The sequence below is a fragment of the Desmodus rotundus genome, chromosome 2, assembly GCF_022682495.2.
Source record: "Desmodus rotundus isolate HL8 chromosome 2, HLdesRot8A.1, whole genome shotgun sequence".
NCBI classification, from domain to species: domain Eukaryota; kingdom Metazoa; phylum Chordata; class Mammalia; order Chiroptera; family Phyllostomidae; genus Desmodus; species Desmodus rotundus.
Window position 1 is genome coordinate 36787335 of NC_071388.1, and position 27240 is coordinate 36814574.

At 34.6% G+C, this 27240-nt stretch overlaps 1 long non-coding RNA gene across 1 annotated transcript in view; it reads right to left on the bottom strand.

Moving 5' to 3' along the window:
- The window catches only part of LOC128780288 (uncharacterized), a 65668-nt gene that overhangs the window by 13757 nt on the left and 24671 nt on the right, over positions 1 to 27240 (bottom strand). Inside the window, exon 2 of the long non-coding RNA XR_008426244.1 lies at positions 8153 to 8199. This is a non-coding gene — a long non-coding RNA (uncharacterized lncRNA). The remainder of the gene's footprint in view (positions 1 to 8152; positions 8200 to 27240) is intronic.

Here is a 27240-nt window from a genome sequence, read left to right on the forward strand (position 1 = left end):
TTGATTATCGTTGCTTTGTAGTATAGCTTTAAATCAGACAGTATGATACCTCTAGCTTTGTTCTTTTTCTCAGGATTGCTTTAGCTATTCAAGGTATTTAGCTATTTAGTTAATAGAGACATTGTAACTATGTTGATTCCTCCAATTCTTGAATATGGCATATCTTTCCATTTGTGTCTTTTTCAATCTCTTAATAATGCTTTATAGTTTGGTCCTTCAAATACTTTGGTAAGTTGATTCAGGCAAGAGAGAAAATAAAAGGCATCCAAATGGGCAGTAAAGAAGTAAAATTGTCACTTTTTGCAGGTAATATGATTCTTTATATAGAAAACTTTAAAGATTCCACTGAAAAATATTAGAAACAATAAACAAAGTTGCAGGATACAAAATAAATGTACAAAAATCCATGGCATTCCTATATATAACAGTGAAATTTCAGAAAAAGAAATGGAGGAAACAATTTCATTTGTAACTGCAACAAAAATGTGAAGATTAATTAAAAATTGTATTATATTCTCTATGACATGAAACATAACTAATAATATTAAGTGATCCTTTTAGACAATTAAATATTCAATAAATATAGAACTAAAATTATTTATGAATTTAATGCAACAATTTTTTCTTCCTCTCAAATTTCAATACAGTAATTTTTATCAGAGTGAAAAAATTTGTGTTTGGAAATAAACAGTAGTTTCTCTCATTCTTTTTCTCTCTCTCTCCTTTCTTCTGTATGCATATAAAATTTTTGAAGTATTTGTCATTTCTATATCAGAGGAACAGAAAATTCATTATTCTACTTTTTATTTTTCCAAAACTCCTCTTATCTAAATTAAAACCATCCTTGTTTTCCTTCAGATTTCCTTACTTTTAAACACAGAAAAGTGATTGGTTCACTTTCCTTTAAAACCAGAGAATGTTACTACTACACATATGACTATACACAAATCACGCAGAGTAACCTGAAGCTATGCTCAGCAGTAGATGTGAGACTGTGAGCTAAGACTGCCCACAACCTGTTCATCCTCACAAGCTGACCCACAGTGGATGAGATCAAGTTTGTCTTGGGCCTGTCACAAACTATCACGTATCAGGGAAGTTCCTCATGCATCTGGAGGACCCAAATCCTTTTTAACACGTCTAATCAAAGGATCTATTATATCTGTAACAATGAGGAACAGAACCAGCGTGGATAATTGAAACAAATACTGTCTAAGCAGTATCTTGGCATTCGATAGCCACTATCTTCCCAGGGAGACAGAAGAAAAGGAAGGTTCTAGATAATATGCCAACTTTATGTTTTTGTGCTTGGTTTCTGCTATAACAATTTATATGCATTAAAATGTTTTTCTATAATAGCAGATTTCACATAGTTTTCCAGAATTAAATTTGTAACAGATATACAATATTTTAAAAATAGTATAAAATAGATTTAATTGTCTATGAAATTCTCAAGTTTTTATTCAGGGAGGTGCAGGGAAAACAACGCTTGATTAATGTTCTTTTGTTTCTCTAAGTGTAGAAACATACCCCCTTCTTTCTCATGACTCATTTCTAAGTATAGCATTTTAAAATATCCTGTCTTAATAGTATCATAATCGACCACTGAAAACTAATTCTAATAGACCTCCCAGAGTGCATCTGATTTTCAAGGTAAAACCAGGATCAAAATGCTTGTCTTTAATTAATAATTAAATTTGTACCTTCTGAAGAGGAGAGTGGGAGGAATTGTTGCAATCTACTTTACCAATCAGACATTTAAGAAAACAGGGAAGGTTGATAGCAGCAGCTTAATTTTTCAAACAAAGCAATGCTAAGATTTGTTTCTTTCCTCTCTCATCTACAAACACATTGGATTAAATCAAACAGTTTAGGATTACTGAATATAAGAGAAGAAAAGCTAGGGAAATAAAGATGCATATTCCATTTACAGCACTAATACTTAGCAATTTGTCCATTATGATAGTTTAGAAAAATGAACTTTTGAGATTCATCTAACTGGAATTCACTGTAGAATTTTCCAGAGGTTTTCTGTCCCCCCCCCCACAGTTATTTGGGCTAGGTCATTGTTACTTCCAAAGCAGAGTTCAGATCTGTAAATGTAGTCATCCCATCAACTTGGTTGGTTTCATGCAAAAAAAAAAAAAAAGTGCAATAAAGGACTTTAGAGGTAGCTTATATTTAACCAATCATTTCTCCAGATCCTGAAGCAAAAGGACACCTGTGTTAATTGCTATCACTGCTTCCCCTTTTCTCTGTTCTTGTCTTGGCCTTTCTTCTCAGCGTGGCCTTCCTTCCCTCTAGTCCGTTCTTACTGATCCTTACCCCTCCACACAGTTACCTGATTGCAACCACACCTGATTTAAGAAAAACTCAAAAACGTGAAAACCTTCAGGTCTAATCCCACAAGAAGATACAACTTAACAAGGAGAGACATGAAAGAAAAACAGAAGGGGCTGGAAGAGAAAGTAAGGCACAACACAGAAGCAGGTCGGCACTCTGACACAGAAAGAGAATGCAATTCACAGAAACTTAAAAAAAAAAAACCTCATACTTTCAAAAATAAATTTTCCTTTGAAAATATTCTACAAAAAAGTTTGGCTGTTTCTTTTGGCTTGCAGTTCTTCAGTGAATCTGAAGTATTCCCTCAGGAGAGAAATAAAAAAAAAATGGATGTTTCATTTTATATCAGGAGTTATATTGAGAAATGTAATTCTTCATGCACTCCAAACTGTAGTATAACTGAAAATTATTTCCTTACCAAATTTCACTAGGTAGTAAGGAACATACCTGTTGTTTAATTGAATGTTTTAAGGTTTGTAAATAATTTTATATATCAAAACTGTATATGGTATGTTGACTTGGGTAAAGTTTTATACAAACAACTTATTTAGATGAAGTTTTATTTTAAATATATTTACAAAAGCAATTAATTTGTAACCTAACATAAAGAACCTGAAGTCAGCTTCTTTAACTGAAAGATTTTTAATAATACTGTCTGCAAGCTCATTCCTGATTTGGCCAGTACTGTCTCACTCTTTTCCATCCTATCCAATTCCAACGCAACCCACTATGCTCTTTATCAGGTTGACTTGTTTGCCTTAGTCTAATATGATGACTTGGTCCTGTCCGCTGTTAATGTATTCCTTCATTATTCACTCATTCTTGAGTTAGTGTGAATCAGCATACTTCCACTGTGTTCACATTCTCTCCTTGTCAATGAGTTAGAAGCCAGCTCAACAAAATCTCTGCCCAAGTAAATAATAGCTTAATGAAAGTGACACATAAACTGAATTTACAGTATAATAGAAATGTGAGTAAAATACCACAAGATTACAAGAGAAAAGAAACTGTGGGTTGCACTCAGGTGGGAATAAGACAAGACTCAGAGGAAACAATATTTGGGTGGGTCTTAAAAATGAGGAGAAGCATAGCAGATGAAGATGTTAATGAGGGTGAGGCATTAGCTAGGTACCAGTAGAATACAGAACACAACCTTCATAAACATCATCATTTTGATGATTTTTCCTTAATATTATCCTGGAAAACCTATGGATCTGGAGCACTGGTCTCCAACTGGGGAACCTGTATTATGGCTTACATACCCACATATGTCAAAAGCTATTCTTAAACTATAACTTTCAAATAGCTTAATAGAAAAAAATAGAAAAAACTTAAAATTGTATTTAACTCACTATTCATGAGAGTAAAATGACAGTAAGACTGACTCAAAAAAACAGCTGAGAAGCTAGGATGATGGGTTACAAAATCAGTTACTGTCCACCAGGGCTAACAGAATCTTTGGGTTATGTGTTCCACGAGGCAGAAATTATTTATATCTTTCCTGGACAAAATCTACAAGCCAACCTCTAACTTTAATATGTCTGGAGGTTTAATCAAATGTTTAGTAAATGGTGGATCAAATGAAGTACATTCCCTTAAATAATTTTCAGTGCTGTTTAGTCTAGTACAACACTGAAAGTATATTATCACCCACTTTTTGCCCTATTTTCCAATTTTGGATGATTTTTCAGACACTGTACATATGATTCTGACTTACAGTCAGAGTTGCAAAAACCTGAACTAGGAGTTTCTATGACCACCCAAACTCAATGCACTTCCTCGTTCTCATTTTGTTAGGTGACATAGGTTTGATTAGGGATGGCATGGTTGATCCTGGGATTGATGTTCTGGAGACATTAAAGTCAGGGGCGCAGGGCTGTGGCAGAGGTGAGAAAATGCCTTTGTGGGAGGCATGCATCGCTAATTCCAGTCCTGCCCATTTGTTTTATGTAGGATGACAATATATGTTTGTACTGACAAATCTTATAACTATTAAATTCAACCAAATAATGAATTATCTTAGATTGTCAGTTTTGAACAATTTATTTCCAGAATTATTAAATTATTTTAAAATGTCTATGATAACTAATTTGTTTGATCACATAAATTACATATATGTCTCTACCATGGTATATATATGTACATACCACATATATGTGACAAACTTGACACAATGATAATAGAAACTTAAAAGTGGCACAAAGGTCATTTAGCTAGCAGTATGAACCATGAGTATTTTATATTGTATATGGAAAATGACCAAGCAAAATTTTTTTCAAACTTCCCAAGGTGACCTTGAATCCTTTGCATTTTTTTCCAATAGTAAGATCAGCAATTTTTAGAAAGCAATATCTATTTGAGGTATTAAATAAGAATAAATGGGACTTAACAAATTACACATCTCCAAATTAGAATTGCTTCTTATGGCAAAGGTCAGACTGAAATGGGTAATATAAATTCAAATATGAACTAATAATCAGAATCTTGAAATAACTTGGCAGGCACGCAGAGTGAACTTTGAAATCTGTTTAGTAAGATAACTGGACAACTGATAGCTATATATGTTTAACTACTGTAAAGTACCGAGTTGTTAAAATCATAGTAATGATTTATACCACAGACATGTAATGATACATCAAGGGAATAGAAAACACTTTAAAGGTAATTGTAGATTACGTGCTTACAGGAAGTAGGTGCATGTGCACTGATTCCATAGCATGATTTTACATGTCAAATAAAACCACCAAAACACTTTTTTTCTTCACATTATCCACCAAATTGTTGCATATTTCCATCAAGAACAGCATCAACAACAACAGCATTTGATAAAATTGAAAAACAAGATTGTTTTCCACCTATTTAAAATGACGACAGTATCATAGAATGCTCAATGAAACAGGTTAGCTTTCTTGGTGTTTTAAGATACATTGTCTAAACTGCTTTTCACTCCCACAATACAATAGCATAAAAGGTACTCGCTATATTTCTGCTAGCGATTTGGATAAATCTGAATAAAAGTTGTAGACCTTGTTCTCAGTTCTCATCTATGACTTTTTTAGTTTGATATCTGACAAATTGCCCTTTGTTAACTATGAGAAGGCCACAGTATATTTTGCCTGGAAGGTATATTGTGGACTCATCTCTTCCCAGCTCTGCCCTGGGTTTATACAGGAGCACCCAGCTGCACCTTGGGGCTCTGCAAGAGGGAACATGTAGCTAGTTGAGGAAGGAACCTATGATTTGTCTCAATGTTTACTTAGTCAACTCTGAGTAGTGCACCTAGGAAGGTAATGAGGCATGGGGGAGCACTGGCGGGGGATGAAGGGAAATGAGTCTACCTCCTCTGGATCCTAATGGGCTGGTGAGGTAAAACTGATTGCTGCCCAAGAAAACCACATCTGCCAGATACACTGAAATCACCGACAACTGTTACTGGTACCAAATAGACGAAAGACAATAGACAAGACTCCTACTCCAATGGTACCTACTACCCTGTTACCGGGGGTGGAGAAGACGATACACCAATAATGGAAGAGAGCAGGGCTGTGGGACCTGAACAATAAGTAGCTTCACAACTTTCTTTGTGCCAGACAGGGCATCACTCAAGAAAGCAGAAGCACTGTTAAGATGGAAAACAGCAACCAACTGAAGGAAATACCCATTAGAATAGAAAATTCTGAGATTGAGATTCCAAATTGGATGGTCATTATAATTTTATTAGTATATTTGAGCACACAACTGCTGGGCAGAATTTACTGAACTAAGACAGATAATCTATTTTAGGAATTAACAGTGTAAGCCATAGTTAGAGAGCAAGTTGTAAAGAAAAGAATACTTGTGGCTATAAAACCAAAACAAGTCTTATGATTATACATAACTTGCTCCCAGTTCCCATGCAAATATTAAATATATCTGATACGCATTCACTAAGTATTACTGTCTTTAAGGTTAGTAAGGATAATCACTTCCCTTTGGGGGGTTTGCACAATCCGTGTGTAGGTAAACTCAAAAGAGGAAGCAAAGGCGCAAAGTGTACATGGCGCATCTGCTACTTTCAGTAATGTTGAGGACACATTTGCATTGTCATTTATGACTGGCTTGATTGTCACGTAATTAAAAGATGTTATATTAAAATGTTCAGTTCCTATATTGGGCTCTGTCTTAATATCTAAGACAATGAAATAATATAAATAATTGATTTTTTCCATATATTGGTGTGGTCAGAGTTTACAGTTTATTCATCGTGGTTTATTCATCTAATGTAATTGAAAATTCTCTTCAGGGTATCATGTATTTACTTGTTATTCAACCAGAAACTGAAGCATCAGAAGCAACAGCTGTTTTACAAGTAGGGAGAAATTGTATGGGGTTTTTTAAGATAATTTTTACTTTCCTTTTTAGTTGGTGAGAAGTTTTAATCCTAAATATATCCAGATGTTATCTTTGCAAGTACACAGGAAGTAGAAGTTATTGTAATAATAATTCAAAATTTTACAAGTACAATAGAGGAAATTCATTTGTTTTTAATAAACTTTTTCACATATACGCCCTTAACCTAGGTTTCTTAATGTTTATATACCCTTACTGTTTGCTAACAAATTACTGATTAAGTGAAAGGAATGAAGATAAAATTAGAAGACACTTGCTCTTTATGCTGAAATATACTTTATGTGCCATGTATATGACATTGGAAAACAGAAGATAAAATCCTGTCTTGATATTTTCTACCTCTAGATTTTTAGAAATAACTCATTGCTTCAAAACAACTGTTAGTCTATTATAACTTAGTCTCTTCCAATTGTCTTTAATCTTGATGAGTTGATAACACAGGTTTTGATGGTGTAAATGACACTTCGTGATTAATTCCATTGTTTATTACTGGTAATAGATGCAACTTACCTCAGATTCTGCAATTCTCTCCTGACACTATCATTTGCTAAGTACCTTTCAAATCCTACTATCATTCTCATACTGGCCAATTGTATTTATCCTCAGTACCACTACCTTAGTTCAAACTCTTTCTTTCTCGCCTGATTTACTATAATAAACTCTCTTGACCTCCTCATCTCCAGATTTCCATACATAATTTAAAAATTCTATCCGTTATTGGTAGAATTATCTCAGACAGAGCTCTTATTTTTATCCCAATACTGACACAAAAAGCTACACGAACGTTTAAGGATTTTTCATGACCAACTCCGAATAATATCCATAATTCCTAACTTGACAATTAGGGTGTTATATGATTTATATGTATCCTTAGATCTTTTAGTTTTACCTCAATTACCCTAGAGTCCAGCCAAACAAAAATATAGATAAAAATTACTTTTATCTATATTTAATAAACTCACCTGACTTGCTGGATTAGACAACACACTCCATAAACTATAAATCTTAACGACTGGTGTTGACATGAGTGGACTTAAGTACTTACCATGAACCACTTGTGTTTGTTCTCACACCTGTCTATGTCATTTTTACTTATAAACGAGGAATTAAGAAATACAGTATACATGCTTTGTCATTGAGGAGAGCAATGGTGGACCTGCCTCTCAGAGCCAGTTCTCAAGTGTGTTTGCAACCCAAATTCATACCATCCATGAATTCCCAAGCTCCTCAAAGTGTTAACATGGTTTAATATGGCTTCCAATTGGATGCACCCAAAATACTTGGCAAAGCACAACAGATTATCTCTGGAGAAACCTGCCATAATCCTAGGCCACACAGAATTTCCTCAAATAATTTTCTAATAAAAGTGAGTAGTTTGTAGTCAAAATCTTTTAGCAATAGCAACAAGAAAAGTACTCACCAGGAGCATAATCTAGCCACTCCTCCACCGAGGCAACAGGGACACACCTACAGAAATTACAGACAGGTATTTTTTAAAAACTGTTTTTTGTACAAAGTTGAAAAAATGGTCAGAAATAAGAAACAATAAAATTTTATTGGGCAGATTTGTAAACAAAGCCAAATGAAATTTTTTAATGTAAAGTATAATGATTTAAATTAAAAACCCAATGAGGGAAAAAGCTACAGACTAGAATATATTCACAGTGAGTAATATAGTTTTATATATATGTATATATACACACACATACACATATACACATATATATATCATGTATGTTTTATATATACATATGTATAGTGGTATGTATTAGATACTTAGTGAACTGAAGTTTCAGTTTTTATAGATTAAAAGTAGTAGGAACAAGAAGGAAAAAGCCAGGGAACACATTACTTTGTAACTTCATATTGATACCTCTCATAAGCTGGAATCCCATCATAAATACCCCTCACCCCCACTTCGAGAATTAAAAGAAAAATTGTCTGTCTTAAAGTTTGGTATTGAAGGAAGTGCCATAAGATGCCCAACCATGACAGTGAATGACAAGTGGATCCCTACATGAGTCTATAATAAACAAAAGCTTTCTGCATCACTTTATGAGTATATGCAAACTTGTCCCTCCTCCTCCCCAGACAGAAAATCTGTGCTTGAGAATGGATTTTCTATCAGTTCCTGAAGTATACATTCTTATTACTATCAGTGAAACAAGCAAAGGCAAATGAATAGGGAACATCAATAACAGTACTAGGCAGTGTTTAATGAGGGGAAATGCAGAGAGAGAGGATCAGATGCGTTGTACCTATTGTTTATTGCATTCTATGGCAGCATAGAGTGATTTGTCAGAGCAGAGTGTCAAAGCCTCATACTTTACAATATGTAGGAAGCATCAGTTCCTTCCCCAATGTAATCAGGAACTACAGAGAAATTCTCCTATGATACGTCAACACTGGCTTCCCTCACTATTCTGCTAACACATCCTTTATATCTGGGGTGGCACTCCCTTCTCTGACTTGGTCAAGGTCTTCGTTCCATGCTTTGTGGCTGCAGATACTCAGCATGGCTTAAGAGTGGTTTCTAGCTTTGATCTGACCCCTCAATATTTTACCAAGTTGATTGTCCTATATACTTACTTGTATAATTTCCATGGGGTGTTCTCAAGTCACAAAAGATTTTTCACTGTCTGAGACCATCTCTAGAGTGGGGCAGGGCATCTTGTAAGATATCAACATTGAGCAAGTTAGTATTTACCCTCACTCTTTTTTTTAACTTTTCTTATCATTGTTCAAGTACAGTTGTCTCAATTTCCCCCCCACCACTCCCTCCCACCCCAGCATCCCCACTTCCCACCCTTGATTCCGCAGAATTTGTATGCAGAATGTATCACCCACTGTTTCCAAATCACCAAAATTCTACACAATATAAAGTTTATATTCTTCATTAAACCTTCCAAAACTTGTCATCCTACCCAACTAGACACCTAGAGCTGTGGTTTCCAATGATGCAATCTTGATGTACTTAATGTATAAACAATAATGGGAGACAGAAAAAAAAACAGATGAAATACAGATGAGTGTCTATATGATGTAACCTATTAAAATCTAGTCATACAGTTAGAATCATATATAAGATATATGAGAATATCTTTTTGTACCTGCTTATCAGGAAAAAATGCCAGTTTCTCTCTATAGCATCCTATGATATTTTTGTCTGAACTATTTATTTTGGTACTTGGCTCATACCACCTTGAGTTAGGCAGTTTCATTATATGTCTTGTTTTAAATCAGCTAAAGTAGATTATTTCATAATAGATTATCTTTATGTCCTTTCAAGTAACTGGCAAATTGCTATGTTACTAACACATTTTTATTGAGGAACTAGATGAATTTCAAAGTAGTACTTGTGACTTGAGAAGATACTAAAGATTGTTTATGAATAACGCATCCTTTCAGTGGATGTTGTTCATCAGTACTTAGTATCACAACATATTGGCTAATTTCTGATCAAGTTAATAGCTCAGTTAAGATTTGCTGTCCACAACAGAGGAATAAATGAATACTTGAAATTTTACTAATCCAAAGATAGACTAAAAACGTGCTTGTCAATATATATCTATTGAATAATCAACCGATTGACCCTAAGTAATTAATATAACTCTTTGTTTCAACTTCATATAGATGAGTGATTATAAAGACCAAATTCTAGTACCTGTACACTGTGAAATGATTACATCAATGTGTGTTTGTTGTTACGGCAGTAGTACAAATACTGTATTAGTTTTGAAAGATGTAGTGCTTCCCTCGCAGCATTCCATTAACTCTAGGAGACAGACATATCAACCATTGATATTGGATTTACAGGTAATAGAAGAAAATGCTAAACAAATAGTGGGAAGGAAAAATAATGTAACAGATATGAAATGTTGGTTAATATGAGTGTTTCATAGTTTTTGCATATTTATTCTTCAATGAGTGGTAAAAATGGCTCTTATGATGAGTACATTTATTTATATACATAAATCAAATAAATATACCAAAAAAGGTTATGTGTCCATTGTGCTCTGCAGATATTTAATTGAATTTCAGTTGGTGGAATAAACATTCGGTTGTTAAAATACATCATTACAAATGTAATTTGAGTCTATAACTGGAAACAATCTCTAAAATAATTGTTTAAATTTTGTACACTTTGCAATGTAAAGTGTGTTCATGTATCTCAAAATCATGTAACTTAAACAGGACTGAAATTATCATGCAAGTTTTTACAAAATTTAGTGGCCTGACCAAAAGCACACAGACTATGATGGTGGAGGTGGAATAACCAAGATCTTTTTAATCTAAATTGAGTGTTCTTTCTATATTTTTCACGCTGTCAAGTCAAGTGAGATAAATCTCATGCTCTTCCTTTTTACTCGGGAATGTGTCAAAAACCTCACTCTTGAGAATAATTAATTCTCATTAATTTATCATTAATTTTTAATTTAGAATTCATTTAAAATACAATTAAAATAATTAACAAAGCCAAAGCTGATCAAATCTAATGGCATAGGTGCAGTAGTTGAATTTTCTAAGTTTTAAAAATTCTGTGAGTAGAGCAATTCAGCTGTAGCTAAGTGAATGAGATGTCATAATTTGTCTTCAGTGAGGATAGCAAAGAGCTGAACCTGGCATAGATAATTTTTTATTCCAAAAATAGTTCTTTAAATTAAAAATTTTAAACTTTTAAAGTAAACACCCAACATTTTGTGATGTTCTTAGAAATAAGAAATTGAAATAAACAGATAGTCATCTTATGTATCTTCTGTTCCTTGAGGGTTAAAAAAACAAGATGCAGAAGAATCCATACCGTTAGTGTTATTTTATTTTGTATTGGATGATAAAAAGTTCCTGGCACACATAAAATTGTCACTTCCAGGGCAGTAGTTCAAATAAAAATCATACTCAGTGTCAAGTTGTGCAGCATTTAGAGATTATTTGTTTTGTGACCCAGTCTGCTGTCTAAAAACATCACACACTTAGTAGAGAGGTACATACCTAGAAAGAAAGAAAAATAGAAAATAGAGAATTTCTTATTTTAACTTGGTTTCCAGTTGCAAAATTAACAATACCGCACTCAGTTTAAATTTCTTCTAGCACCCTCAAGTCACTCAGAAACAAAATAACAAAATAAGAGCATTTTCTCAGGATTCACTCCACCAGTCCCCTAAAAATAAGTATAAGCAGAAGTGGGGTGGGGGCAGACAGCTCAGCTCTATGATACATGCATGAGAGCAGGGTCTCCTTGAACATGTGGGGCCAAAACTATTATAAACCTTGAGTTTCAGTAGTAAACCCCAATGTCATTGCAAGTCCCTCAGTTATCTAATATCCAAAGAAAACAAGAACTGCTGGATAGATCTGAATCACGTACTACATACGAGACAGTGTTGGGCTAAGTTGATATTCAAGCTAAGATATCAGGTGTCCATTAACAGCCACAGGATAGGAAGTTAATATAATTTTTTATACGAGAATGCTGAAATTGAAAGCATAATCAATGAAAGATACTAAATTAAAAAAAGAACTTTTAAAATTTGCCTATGATGATATATCCAGAAAGTTATGGAACTCAGAAGTGCTTCTTTTGGCTGAGGCTCTAGAATCAGTAGAAGTCTCTGTGTATGTTCCTTAATTAAAGCAGAGAGACAATCCCCTCTGAGGAAGACGGCAAGCATTTGAGAGTTTCCCAGCTCAGCAAAGCTCATGTTGATGTTACTTGGAGCTACTGGACTTCCAGCAGAAATTCAGGAGAAATACATGACTGAAAATTTAGAGAATAAAGACTCGGCAATATTCTGGGAGGTGCTAGCCATACCTTCCCTTGTTGGCTATAAATAATTTATAACACTTGAGATGAGGTTTTCCCAGATATTAAAATTGTATATTGATCACATCATTCCTTTCTTTTACTTTCAAAGGAAAGCTTCTTATACCTTGGAGAGATCAACACCCTTGGTTCAAATATATTAGACTTTAGTCTTTACGTGATTTTCATTATTATGTCTAACATCTTAATATACTGATGGAATTCCATCCTATTCCCTAGATTCTACTTTCACTTCCTGCAATGAATTTATATTATATTATTATATTTCCAAGTCACTCTAAAGGTTACCTACCCTTAACCCTAAAGTACTTTGGTGGCTAGTCTATTGCAGAACACTGAGTTATATGACTAATTGAAAGTGAGCTTTTTTATTTTTTTTGGTTTGATTCTCAATATGTTGGCTTCTTTTAAAAACAATTCTGTACACATTTCTCTATGAGATTTTTAGTTGACTCATTTTCTTCTGCATCAAAATGTTACGATCCTATGTATTTATTCAAGTCTTCTCTAAGCATCATATAATTATGAAATGCGATTGCCAGCCCCTAATGTTATCAGAAAAATCCATTAGTTAATTTCTGTAGCCTGAATTGCTTTTATTTTATTTAAGCAGTTTACTGTCCACAACAATTCTTTTCCTCTTAGATAATGTTGTTAAGAATATAAGTTATTATACACAGTAATTAAAAAGTGATTGTGCCCACAATGTGCCAAACACTGAAATTCTTTACTGGGGGAACACCAATTCAGTTTGATTCAGCTTAGCCCACATGTACTGGAGGCCAGCTAAATGTCAGTCACTCTCCCAGGTTCTGGGAACATATATAAAGTGCTCATTCTCACAAAACTCGCAATATAACAAGAAAAAACCCACAAAAATTGACCCTGGCACAGCATGATAAGCATTATTAGAGGGGTATGGAGGAAATGTTATAAGAACAAACAGACAAAATGGAGTCGATAAAGTTGACCTTGAGGGGCATTGGGTGGTAGGTGCTTTCATAGATGGCATAGAGTGGCTATTATATTTGGTTTTCGAGGTTAAAAGGTTGCTGTCTATGTTAAATGGGAAAATCATCCTAAGCAGAGGGAAGAATATGAGCAAGGGAATTGAAGGTGAAGTGTAAATGTACATGGGACTTTCGGTAGGTTTTGGATCAGTTGACTGGCAGGAGAGGAAGCTAAAAAGATGTTGGGGTCAACCATTTAGGACTTTGGGTGTCATACTGAAGAACTGGAAATTATTTTAAAGGTGACCGTATTAGTTTTCTTTGCTGAATAACAAATTACTACAATCTTAATAGGTTAAAGTAACATTTTTATATTATGTCAGAAATCTATTCATGGCTTTAGCTGGATCCTCTGCTTCAATCAATGTGTGAACCAGGGCGGAGCCCTTATCTGGAGACTGGACTTAAGGCAGCCGGTATTTCCCCACTTGGGTGGTTGATGGCAGCATTCAGTCCTGTGCCTCTTCAAAATGCACGAAGAGAGAGAGGGAGATGAAAGCAAGTCAACTAGCACAATGGAGTTTCTATAACATAATGTAATTATGAGTGTGATATCCCATCACTCTTGCTATATTCTATTTGTTAAAAGTAAGTCACAGGTCCTAACAACACTCCAGGGGATAGGATTATACAAAACTGTAAACACCAGGGTTCAGGGATCATGAGGGTGTCCTTAAAGTTTGTCCATCCAAGGAGACTGATTTTTTTAAAGTGTTGAAATACACATGCGTAAGAAAGAAACTAGCATAGCAGTGTGAATGGTGGTTTGAAGGTGGAGAGAGAGAGAGACACATACATTTTTCCTCTTTTATATTTTTTACCTTGTAAAATAACTCTCCTTATAAAGATTAGCTCGTGTTATTTTCTTCCAAAGAAGGAAAAAGTTCATAAGGTTTTCTGGGATTTGCCAAAAACGTCTTCCCTTAGAAAGAAGAAAAGGGCAGTACCTTGGAATCACTAAAGGTACCTTTCCTTAGAAATGAGAGGACCAGGAGAGGGGGTGCATTGTCCTGATGAATGGGATAAAACTAGATTCTTTTATGTTTCAAAGGATTAAAATAGATTTCCTCGACCGAAGCAGAGGAAGATGATAAGTCTTTGAGGAAACAGGCAACAAAATGAATTCTGACCCGGTTGCCCTCACTGAGTTTGCAGCCTGGGGAGGCGGCACTGGGCACTAACTGAACAAAGAGGTGTTATGAAAGGGCACTATTTCTGGCTGAGGAAAGGGAGGGTGATGGAACAGTAAGCAAAAAAACCCTGTTTTTAGTTAAGTATAAAACACTGTTTTTTAAGCATGACCTCTGTTTGTCTTTCTCAAAATCACATGCTTCTCTCCCATGCTTACTTTGTGGGAGATGAAATATATTCTCTCCTCGCAACAAAACATGACTCATTGTTCTAGCAATACTCCTATTACTTATGACTTCTGGGGAAGCTTCTCGGACTTGGATGCACAAGTACAATCCCCTTGGAAATACACATTTTTTTTTTAATACGGATGCCCAGTTCTCACTGGTTAATGATCTGATTCAAGTGCAGAGATAGACTTGGGCATTGGAAATATTTTTACATTCTTTTTTTAAAAAATATTTCATTGATTTGTTTTTAGAGAGAGGGAAGGGAGGGAGAAAGAGAGGAAGAGAAACACTGATGTGCGGCTTCTTATGCACATCAATGCGCGCCCCACCGGACACCCAGCCTGAAACCCAGGCGTGTGCCCTGGCCAGGGGTGGAACTGGCCACACCCATCAGGGTGCATCCTCACAGTCTTTGGGTGATTCTAATCTGTAGCCAGGGCTGAGAACTACTGAGCCAGAAAACGGAGAATATATCGTAGGGTGGCAGTTAGAGGTTATTCTAGACCTTCTGATGGTACTAATAGATGCAGAGGAGCTTCAGCTTTTAATTTGTAATGAGGGGCTAGGGTACTGACAAACCCCAGTTAGAGAAGGTGAGAACACATGGTGATGCACTTTGTACTGATATTTTATGAATGAGCAGTGGTGTGTAAATGTTTAACAACCAGGTCCCCACAGGGGAAAATACTGATTTATAGATTTGTTGGTTTTCATGATGTAAATATTTCTAGGATGGTGATTCTTAGATAACAAGCTGATCATTGAATGTAATGTGAGTTGGAAAGAGATACATGACTATGTAGTATTTCTATTTTATAATACAAGTATTATCAATAATAACTTCAAGAGCATAAAGGATAGTAAAATACATTTTAAAAGTTATGTTTTGAGTATTATCTTTCTCTCTAATATAACATATTTAATTGTAAGTTTTTATTATTCATTTTTTCAGTAATGGTTTGTTTGCACAACTGACTCATAATTCTTGAAAATATACATATAGCCACTATGAGTGAATAAATGGTTGAAAAAATTGTGGATTAGAGGGACTGACTCTGTAGAAGTACCTGTTACCAAGGACTATATTTTAGTAAGCCCCTTTTTATTTTTACAAGAGTGTTTGTGATTGGCTGAGGATTTTTACATAGAAAAGGAAACAGCATTTTATCTGGTTTTTTCCTTCAGTTATCTTCTTTCCCCCAGGTTGAGATACCACATCATCGAAATAGATGTCCATCCCACCTCCTATGCTCCAGCAAACTGAAGCGCCTGCTATTCTCAGACATGTCTGCTTCATGCGGCATCAGACTCGTTTATTTCTTCTTAGTGTTCACTTCTTTTGACTTTTTCCTTTCCGTATGTACCCTTACTCTCTGTCATCTACTTTTTTTTTCCAAGATTCAGGAAACCATTTTCTAATCTGTCACACAGAGATTTGTGACATTTTCCACTGTGATTGCTGCAAAATGACATCTAACACTTTCAGTGGATTCATTGTTTATATATCTGCATTTGTTGACATTCCCCTCCCTGTCTTGGGGAAAATGTGAGCTGCTTGAAGGCAGCTCTGTCTTTGACAGGCCTTGCTATGTGCTTCCAGTCTCCCTTGACTTCCTGCCGTGTGTCACACATTTGCAAACCCCATTCCTCCCTTCTAGAGCTTAAGCTCTTTGAAAGTAGAGCCTGTGTCATCTACCACTATTCCCATAAAAGAGATGTGGTGGACTTTGGAACCAGGTTCCTTAGATAAGAATTTAATCTACATCATTAACTACATATGAGATTTAAAACTAATTATCTTCTTCTGCCTCAGTTTTCTTAACTAAAAAAAAATGGTGTTAAAAACATACCAATCTCTCAGATTATCAAGAGGATAGAATGAGTCAATTCATTAAAAATATATATACGTGCTTAGAACAATACCTGGAACACAGTGAGCACACAATAAGTATCACTGTTATCATTCTTATAATAAACTAGATCATTGCTCAATGAATGAAGAATAAACCACATAATAACAAACCAACAATAGTTAATATCATTAATGCTAAACTTGTTATGTAAGTTTATTTCCCAGAAAAGAAAAATAAATTGTAAAATATATATACTATTTTAATAATATGCAATACTTGAAATTAATATTCTATTTTCTGTTACTCAGAGAAAGTGTTGATTTTAAGACTATTTGTCTCCTTTGTTCTGAATGTAACTTCAGGGTCTTTTCATCTTTTTACCCCATTAGCATGCCTCTGAACCAGACAGAGGTGAAAACTTCACAACAAAGGCGTCACCTTTCCTTCTGTTATACCTCTGGCCTTCTGAAATGGATCCCACCCTGGGGAAATTGTTAGTTTTGATGTAGCTTGAGACCAAAGAGACATGTCAATCTCCTTTAAAGAGATAAATTGAACTGTAAAAGATAATAAGAAGCAAAATATCACTTTTTTAGCTCTGGGTCAAAATCAAAGAATTTTGATTTCTGAGAGCACAAGAAATAGATCATTTAGCCAGGACCTGGGGAAATAGGAAATAAGAAGTCGCATAATATAGCATGCTAGTCTAGGAGTGCAGAACATATGGATTTATTGTCCCTCTGGAAATATGCTTGGAATGGTTGAATTAAGACTAAACAGTTTCTTAGTTTGAGTTTACCATTACAGACACATTTAATTTATGTTTTAAAGAAATGCTTTCTGAAAACTCTCACTTTTAATCCATTTTTGTTTATTCATTACTAATTATTGAATTTTAGTTGCATAAATTTATTTTTCAATTTAAAAAGTTGTGTTTGTATTGTCTTTGAAATCATACAACTAACTACTTGCCCTGACATACTGGGAGAAGAAATTGCTCTTTTTATACAGGGTATAATCTGACTGTAACTCACCAGTAGAAAAAAATAAAACTACTCTAAGAAATCCCATTAAATTCAAATGATCAATTTCTATTTTTATAATTAATGTCTCCTAAAGCCAAAATATCACAGTAAAAAATGTGAAATGCAGCAATTTTTGAAGATGAAAATTAAATATCTTCTCATACTAAAATGTATGCATTTTAAAAGTCAAATATTGAGAAGTGGTTTTCCTTACTGCAACTATGTTGTTTGCCTACCTGTCCAAACAGTAAGTCTAACAAAAGGAACAACAAAATATTGAGGTAAATTGGGTGGTTTAGGCCATTTTTCAGACATTAAACCAGAGACAGACATTCTAATCCTTCATACAAAAATTCTTTATATATTACACAGCTTTAAATTCCTTGAAATTATTACTAAGAAAAATAATATTCAAAGATATATTTCCCTGGGTTCACATTGAACAGGGAATGATACAAGTGATTTTTCAGATAATAACAGAAGACACACTGGAGAAAGCATTCCCATTGGAAGGCTACATTTTTGTCATCAAACCTGATCATGTTCAACTGGTGAGGGGAGGAATGATGCAAATATTCTGATTACCTTTTTTTCTGCTTCCTTGGCACTTCATTTATTTTTAAATATTCTCTCCTAGCTGTGTTCTTCTCGATTCCTTCCTGACAATTTAGGCAAGGACACGAGCCCTGCATGCGCTACAATACTGAGGATTAGTCACTGGTAGGCAGTGTCTCTGTGGGGAGCCGCCCATCCGACACTACCTCCCTCCAGGGTCTCACGTCTGTATTTCTGACTTTCACAGTATTGTATTTCACTTCCTCTTTCCCTTCACTAATAACTTGGTAAGGCATAAAATAGGGTGACTAGACGTACTGGGGGAAAACTTCTAAGTATATAAATATCTAATCACTATGTTGTGTACCTGAAACAAATATAACATTCTATGTCGACTCTAATGGGAAAATAAGTTAAATTTTTTAAATGAGTCAATAAATAAAAGAGAAAATGCAGGCTGAAAGATCTGTCCAAGGTTACACAAGTGAGCTCTGAGAGACACTGGAGAGTTAGAGCCAATATTTACTAGAGAAATCTTGAATTCATAGCATATTGCATTATTAATAGGTAAATGCACTTTCTTTGAATATAGACAGTAAAGGGGATTGTTAGAAAATATGCAATTTCACAAATGAGCCAGGAATATGCCTTTGCCCAAAGAGACACCTGGAGTTAATTGCTGCTCTTTTAAGAAATTAATGGGACACATGTTGAGGGATTGGAATGTGTGGGAGAGTCACTGAGGCAGAAGACTTTCATGTTGGCAACAGCAGTGGCTTCCAGATAGATCTTTAATTGCATAAACATTAGGAGCAAGCTGTCACCTTGTCGATGCAAACTGTTATTTGGTGTCTGGATACTTGGTGTTTTACCTCCAGTGGACCTCAGATAAATCTAAGGTTTACAAACATGAGGAGGAAAACTTAGCTCTTAAATCAAAGCCTTCTTGTCCAAAAAGCAATTCTAACTAGGAGTTGCTGATTCCTCTTTTGTCTTCTTCATTCATTCCTTCTTTTTTCTGCCAGCAGATGATTTTCATATATCTTACCAGATCTCTCATGAACACTTAAAAAGATAGCCATGTTAGTTACTGTTACTAATGAACTTTAAAACCCAAATGCTATGGTCTATTATTGGCACCCATGAGAAACAGAAAAATCCAGGTCAGATTCCTCTCTTGAGGAAGCTGTAAGGTAGTGTGAGATGGATGGCATGGCACGCACAACTGAAACGTGGTCAAGTTCTAGTACAGAAATAGACAAACTGTCCTTGGAGCTCAGAGAGGAAGGCCCAATTCTAGTTGAGAATAGCAAAGAGAGGCACAGCTCAACGAATTTCTCTCTCCCCTTTCTTTTTCCTGGTTTGATCAGAACCTATTTCATAGTTCACAGCTACTTTGGGGGAGTTCCTTAATGCAGCGTCGCATTTGCTGAATAACTGACCAAGTTACAGTCCCTTTTAGACGCTAACCCAGCTTCCATTCTCCTTCATTCTGTCATGTGAAGGCTTTCCTTCAGAGGAACAAAATGCTTTGTCCTCAAAAATCTGCCTCAGGTTATTCCTGGAATCTTAATGTTATACTTCTAGATGGGTCATGATAGATCTCTCTTGTGCCCTTCCTACATGAAGTAGAACATGAAAATTAATAATGCCAGTTAAAAACAACTACATTTGATAAGTTTGATTATTGGGCAGGAACCCAGAAGAGCATAGTTGGAAAAAATAATTACAACAAAATATGTGAATGTACTGTGGCTAAGAGGAGATTCTCCCACAATCATTGCCACAATTGCATCATTGCACACCTCCAGGGGGCACAGCACACAAGACACCCTCGAAGCTGAGCAACGCAGCAACTCTGGCTGCATCTACTTCGCTTAGGCAACAAGTATACACTACGGAAAATGAAATCCATAATGCCTGTTTGGATGGTATTTGATAGTCACATCTTCAGTTAGGACCACAAAACAGAAAGTGTGAAGAAACCAGTTTAACCCCAGTTGATGAGGATGCATTTGAATTGTATATTGACATTTCTTGGAAGGAAATCATGTATCTCAGTGAATTTCATACTGACTTGAGTAGAAATATGTAAAAGACTAGCCACTTATCCTCAAAAATGTCTTTATAATTAAAAAATTGCTCAGAAGAATTCCTGAAGGTATATTTTATAAATCTATGCTTATGTGTCAACCATTGATGAATGTATACCACACACCTTTTGTATACACACCTATTTCCATCAGCTGACTTCTGTTTAGTCTTATTTTTGTTTAGAGTTTTTATACTCCCTGTGTCTATTATCATTATGATGTGTATGTATGTATATGTATGTATGTATACATATATACATGTAATGTATATACATATGTGCACATATGTATTATGAATGGATATAATATCTCTTTTCCACCCATTCATTCATTCATTCATTCAACAAATATTAACTGAGAACCTGTAGATATCAGTCAATGTTCTAGGTACTTGGCAATATGGAGGTGAATAACATATAAAATACCTTTGCCCTCATGAACTGTTTATGATTTTATATTCAAAAAGCAGGTACAAATAAAAAATGGATAACCCAATAGCAATAAGTGCTGTGAAGGAAATTAACCACACAGTTGATGGTGTCATGGGGAAAGGACCAAATAAAGACACAATATGGAGTTGAGGCCTGCGATGCAAGAAGAGACCTTGTTCTATAAAGAGACGCAGAGAACTGCTGGAGTATATTCAGGTTAAGGTAGTATCCATTTTTTGGAGGCAGAACAAATTGGTTATTCAAAAAACTCCTCCAAAAATGTGGCTGAAGTATAGTAAGGGGGGAAATTAGGCAGAAACCATGTCATGCAGGACTGGTAGGGCAGGAGAAGAAGTTTGAATTTTTCTCCTGTAATGGGAGGCCATCAGAGTGAGATCTGTACTGTACATGTTTAAAAACATCCTTCTGGCTCTTGTGTAGAGTGTGCAGTTAGAAGGAACTGACTTGTCAGAAAGCTACTATGGTCATACAGATCAGAGATGATCCATTCTGATGATAATAGAAGCAGAAAGAGGTGGATAATTTCAGGTATACATTTGGCCAGTAGGCAAATAAGAGTTGCTATTGGGTAGGATTTGTGGGATCATAAGTAAAAGAAAGGAAACGTGAAGACTTGTAGGGGTTTTGCCTGAACAAGTTAATGGATGGAAGTTTCTAAATTTACTGAGGTTGGTAAAGGCTAGGGAAGAACTAGGTTACGGATTGCAGAAATGAAGAATTCTGTGTCAGTAGTATTGGTTTTTATATATCTATTAGATAAGCAAGTGGCGATTTCAAGTAGATAGTTGAACATATGGAGTCTGGAACTCAGAGAGAACATCTAGAAGTGTATGTAAAGCTATGGCACCATAGATAAGACCAAATACCCATGGACAACACAGAGGTCCAGAAGAGCAGTGGGGTAAACGCTGGGGCAGGTCAATGTCTCACAAGATTGACATAAGGCTGTAACGACAGATAATGTTTACAAAGGTATGTACTACCTAAATGTGATTAGCTCATTTTTTACTGATTCTCAATACTGTGAGAGACCCAATGAGAAATTAAAATAAAATACATTATGTATATGAAATTAGGAAGGAATTGGTCTATACTGGCAGGCAGAAAATACCTGTTAATATGAAGTCAAACATTCATATTTATTCTTATTCACAAATTCATCAGGGTAATATCATAATCCCATTTTACATATCAGTAAAATGAGATTCAGAAGGATTTTCTACCTGCCAGATGAAAATTCAAACCCCATACTTCAAAGTTTATTCTTTTGGAATCCCAGGCTCCCTATCATTAAGGGTCTTATAGCCCACTTGAGAAACTAACAAGTACCAGAAAGTTAAAAAATATTTTAAGAAAGTACACAGTTGAGTACACTAGGGATGAGGTAGTGTGTTATACAAGGAGTTAGTTTTTATAGGCAGGCAGACTACATATTTGATAATAAATTTGCTAAATAATAGTTTTATAATAAAACATAAAATCTCAGATGTTTTACTTTTGTGTCTAAAAATAATACATATTTCACAAAGCTGTTTTGAGGTGATAACAACAGGCATAAAATAAATATTGCTTTGTTTCTCTTTTTCTGCAATCAAAAGTATCAGTGCTAATTAAATACACTAGTTTTCAATGTACAGTGGGCAGGGACAATTAAGTTCAATAACAATAATGTGTAATATAATCTTATTTTACTAAATGAGTGGGGGAGATGGCTTTGCATAAAGTTAAAAATTGGAACTTCAGGTAAAAAATTGTGTCCTTCTCTATGTGAATAATGACTTGTTTTAGAAAACAAACCCAGTGTCTTCCTTTCCTTCTTTAACGAGTTAGGAGAGATAAGGGGGACCTTACTAGGTGAGTGTTCTAGGAACCCATCTGTATCAGAATATTGGCTGATGTTGTTGTGAGAGGCTGCATTCAGCTTCAGTGAATTTTTTGAAGACTCTTTTAACCATTTTGCCCACTTCATGATGGGTGAGTTACTTTATGAGGGCATCTGCCCACACCTCAGTCAGTGCTCAGCAGTTTTAGACCAAAAAGAAAAGGTATGATCCCTGCGTTCCACCCTCCCTATTCACTCAATCTTGCGCTGAGCAACTTTTTGTTTGTTTCCCTGGGAAAAGTCCTCACAGGGAAACATTTTGCCGATGTGGAAGAGGTAAAACAGAAAAATAAGGCAGAGGCACTAAAAGGCGTCAAAATCGACAAGTTCAACTGCTTTCAGCAGTGGAAAAAATAATTTCCATAGGTGTATTGCATCAAACCCAGAGTACTTTGAAGGTGACTGAAGTTCAAAAATGTAAGAATAAATACACAATTTTTTATAAATAAATTCCAGTTGTTTTGGGGTCCCCCTCATACACTTCTAATGGTAAATTACCTAAAGGCTTTTAAGCTTCACTCATATTACCTTTCCAGTCATTTTTAATATTCATTAGCCTAAAATGTCCTTTAAGTAATATTATCCAAAATATATATTTGCTGTTTAAATAATCAGATTGTTTATAATCATGACTATAATACAGGGTTCAGCAGAAGTAACCCCTGCTTCAGTGTGGTTGGTAGGGTAATAATATGGGTGTAATAATTATATAGTTTTAATTTAAATATTTTACCTAATATTTCATACAGTGTTCTTGAGTGTTCTATTGTTGTTACAGAATCACATGCTTATGATTTTGTAATAAAAGATTTTGTAATAAAAAAGGGAGTTATTTGTGCCAGACCTTGTATAAATTGTTAAAATTAATATTTAATAACTTTTATTATTAAATAAAGTTAACTATTACACTTAGTACCACTATTAAAATATTATGTATACTGTTAGCTACATGTATGTATATGTTAAAATTTGTATGAAGATATGAAATTAACCAGACACCAAGTCTCTGTTTAATCAATAGAAGATTGCATTATTTTTTAAAAGATTTTATTTATTTATTTTTAGAGAGGGGGGACGGGAAGGAGAAAGAGAGGGAGAGAAACATCGATGTGTGATGGCCCCTTGCGTGCCCCCCACTGAGGACCTGGCCTGCAACCACGCATGTGACCTGACTGGGAATCAAACCAGCGACCCTTTGGTTTGCAAGCTCGCATTCAATCCACTGAGCCACACCAGCCAGGGCCAGGTTGTGTTATTAAGTGAAATTATACAATGGAGGAGTTTTGAGTTAAAGGGTGCTGTTTTTATTAATTTGTTTTTCATTACTTAATTAACTTTGGTTTTGTTTGTTTTTGATAATAGTTACCTCTTAATATTATTAACTAATATTAAATAGCAATTATAAAAATCTTAGTGCAATTTTATTTGTAAATAGATCATTTTAAAACACTGTGACCTAGATTGTTTTTAAACAGGTACATTTTAGATACATTGGGAAAAGACTTACTAAATGAGAACAAGAGAGCCAGGCACTTTGCTATATAATACTGAAACAAGTATAAGTACATCAGGCCTATGAAGCTAACTCTCAATCCAGTGATATAACAGAAGTAAAAATAGTTCATATATTTTCTCCTTGGAGATGCAGTAGGCAGTTCTGCATCAGGCATATCCAATGTGGTAATCGTACAGAAAAAAGGCAACTCCTACTGGGAAAGTGAGCAACATTCCCAGAAGTTAAAAAGCTGCCTATCCAGACAATGAGGGAGAGAGGGGAGAATAAAAGTATTCTATTACAGGGTGAGGCGTGTCTGTGATTGCTGGTATTGATAGAATACAGAGTTACTCACATGGTTGGAGAGGTGGCAACTCAAAGTTGGTCATTGTAACTTATACACAGCTTACCTTTGTTTTTCTCTTTCAATCTAAATAACAACCATAAAATCCAGTCTTGTTGCTGCAGAAGAACAAAGATACTACCACATATTTCAAATTTTATTGAGTCTTTCTTGTGTTCTATAAAATTTCCTTTTTATCACATTTCTGAGTTACAAATATATTTTGCCTTATATTGTTTATTTTCCTTCTGAGATTGTTCTATAATACATATTTCTGCATTTGTGGGTAAGTGGGGGCTGATCACTCTGTGTTAAAAATTAGAAAGGGGGAACTTGCATCCTCCCCATTCTACCTCCAACTACTTTTGAGCAGGGCAATAAAGGGGAAAAAAAGTTAAATTTCATGTCTACTGTCAGTAGTAGTTAGAGGTGGGAAAAAGGAAGCGTGGTTTGAGTGGATGACAGAGCAGGAAGAAAGAAGGAATCCTGTTCCACCCCTCTCTTGATGCTGGGGCTCTCATTCCCTCCTCAGAGATTTCAGTACAGATGGACAACCGCACCCACAGCAGCAAAGGCGCATCAGACAACACCAGTTCCTCTGAACAGCTTTACTTTTCAAGAATCACGAGGTATAAATTTTTACAGTTAGTAATATTATTTAGAATTATATATGTACATATATATGTATTTGTGTGTAAAATATATATTTGTATGATTATCTTTTAATATTCAAAATAATATAATACTATAAGCATTATTGTGTGATATATACCATGTATAGACATATTATATATATACACATTATCTACATATGTATTATTCATGTATATTGTGACATATACATCACTAAGAGAAATAAAACAAGTCAATAAAAAATTAGCTCTTTTGTTCATATTTTTGAACTGTTATTATCAAAGCCCATTAGTAAACACAAAACAATTAGTAGAATTTAGGAGTAGAAGGCATTTGAAAGAGTCCTTAATTCCTTCGGCCTTCATAGTTCCTAATTAGGTTTGTATCCTCTTGGATGAACTATTCGGCTTCTCAGTAGGGGATCAGCTAATATTTTGGTGGCTAATTTTGTTGACATGTCTATAATGAGTTAAAAAGAAAATGAAATGAGAATTATTTTCTCTACATTTCTAGAAATTCATATTCCCTTAGATATGGATTTAGAAGGGGAGGAATTAGACAGGCTTTTTGTCACTTGAACCTAAAAAACTTCTAGCAGATCCACAAAAATGTATTGTTGTGATAATGGGTTGCTTGACCATTTGTCTAGATCTTCAAAAACAACCAGTTTTCTTCGTGTCAGCTCCAAGAAAACAGCTTTGATAATAAAACTCACTTGGCAAATTACTTACAACAGGTGTGTGCATTCTCTATCTTTCTATTTTAATTATTTAGCAATTTCTGGCATGGTTGACTATTCACTTGGGGGAAATTAACAATATTGCTTCCTACCTGCAAAAACATATTCCTCTGTCACTCATTCACTTATTTCTAAACTAACACAAATTAAAAGTGTATTTTACAAGGAAAAAACTCAATTATGGAAATTCCTAATAGATCTGCTATTAGGTAAATGAAGCAAATATAAAATAAAACTGAGAATATTGATGATGAAATGAATGTATCTAAAATCTTGGAGAAGACAGAATTTTTTTATTAGAACTAAATATTTTTAAATGTTTTTATTTTAATTGAATTAGTTACTAAATTATTTAAATAATACATAGAAGCTCAGATTTAACTCTTTTGAATACATACTTATAAAATCTATACTTTCTATGCAAATCATTTGGTTCCTGAAATAACATATTTTAGTACATATTATGTTATTGCCTAGTATTGTCTTCATTCAACATTTTTTTTCAGTCTAGGAAGTTGTCTGGATATTCAAAGGAGATCATTTGCATTTTTCTTCCTTAGACTCCTTTCCAAATCTTAAGAATTTGCCAAAATTTAAATGAATTTTTCTTGGCTTAGAGATATTCTGTTTAAGAATATTAGATTATTCTTATCAAATATACAGAGAGAAGAGAGAAATCCTGCCTCCATTTTCCCTTCCTCAACTCTACTTCCAGACCCTCACAGCAGGACTCATTAGCATGTTCAGTATGTCCAATCAAAAACCATTAAGATGAAAGAGAGGGCTGTACACTTATCACCTGAACCTAATTATCAAGCTATCTTGGGCATAGGAAAATCTCGTATGTTTGGGTAAATCTAGACTTAGATTAAAAACACACCTGGAATATAACAACTAAAAAAAAGTCAGAAATGTTCAAGAAACTTAGTTCAATCCTGTGACATTCACATAAACCCAATCTTATCTAAAATTTAAGGCTCCAGAGTAGTTTTGGAAAGATCATGAGCTTTTTTTTTTTTCTTTTTTTTTGACAAAACTAGACTGGAAGTAGAAAAAGAACATTTACTGCTTATAAGATGAACTGAGACTATTACTTAATATCTTTTCCTAGTTTCTTCATGCGTAAAATGGAGTTGATAATTGTATTACTCCATTGTATTTGAATTCATCAAATATAGTAATATATGTAAAAGAACAGATACTTATTGTGTCTTGACTCTCCTTTTATCTCTGGTTGCATGTTCTA